Genomic DNA, 962 nt, shown 5'->3' on the forward strand with positions numbered 1-962 from the left:
AGAAACTTGGGATGAAGCCAGATTGCTTGTTGTTCTAAAAAGCAGTAAAGGCTTGGCTCTTCCCAATTCCTGCAGGCCCATCCCTCTGCTTAAAGTAGATCAGGGGTGGGGCACCTCAGGCCCAGGTGCCTTCCATGATTTTGCCTGCAATGTGCCTGTAAACTCTGATTATGTCTCATCCTTCTCTGGGTGGAGAGGGGTGTGTGAGTGTTTGTAGAAAAGCGCCTTCTGTACAAAGGCAAATTTACATTCATTGCCCCACCCACTTTTACTTAGGACCCTGCAAGTCACTGGTGTTTGGCCCTGGGGAGGTAGGCCACAAATGAATGTGGCCCTTGGACTGCAAAAGTTCCCTTGCCCTTGTGGTATATTATAATTCTACCGACCCATTTGTTTGTGTCCTTATTGTTGTTATATGCCTTTAAGTCGATTACGATTTATGGTGACCCTATGAATCTTTCGTGATATATTCATAGGGTTTTCATGGTAAGAGGTATTAGGAGATGGCTTACCATTGCCTTCCTCTAAGCCTACGGCACCCGGTATTCCCAGGTGGTCTCCCATCCAAGTACTAACCAGGCCTGACCCTGCTTAGCTTCCAAGATCAGATGAGATTGGGCGTGTTCAGTGTAGTATGGTCATAGGCTTCTGTCCTTATATTGATTTGATAAAAAGGAGAGGGTGTAGGCTGTCAAACTGTATACTATAAGGAGAGGATTTAAATATTTTTTTATTCCATGAAAAACTAACAGGAACCCAGGAACCATAGGATTTCTGGATACTCAAAAGGCCTTTAATCAGGTTGATTGGATGTGCCTAAGAACTAGATACACTGGAAAAGTTTTGGTGCTCAGGCCTGGAAGCAAGTAAAGCCAGTCTCAGAATGAGAGGCGAACCTCACATGCACTCAGATTCTTCAGATTAAAATCTGATCCGGAGAAGAATCCCAGCTTCCTCCCTGT

At 44.8% G+C, this 962-nt stretch overlaps 1 non-coding gene across 1 annotated transcript; it reads right to left on the reverse strand.

Moving 5' to 3' along the window:
• Positions 1–527: 527 nt before the first annotated feature.
• On the reverse strand, positions 528–646 carry LOC133386265 (5S ribosomal RNA). The gene has a single exon (XR_009763100.1). It is a non-coding gene; the product is annotated as a 5S ribosomal RNA (ribosomal RNA).
• Between the last annotated feature and the right edge of the window lie 316 nt (positions 647–962).

Source organism: Rhineura floridana, chromosome 5, assembly GCF_030035675.1.
Source record: "Rhineura floridana isolate rRhiFlo1 chromosome 5, rRhiFlo1.hap2, whole genome shotgun sequence".
NCBI classification, from domain to species: Eukaryota; Metazoa; Chordata; class Lepidosauria; order Squamata; family Rhineuridae; genus Rhineura; species Rhineura floridana.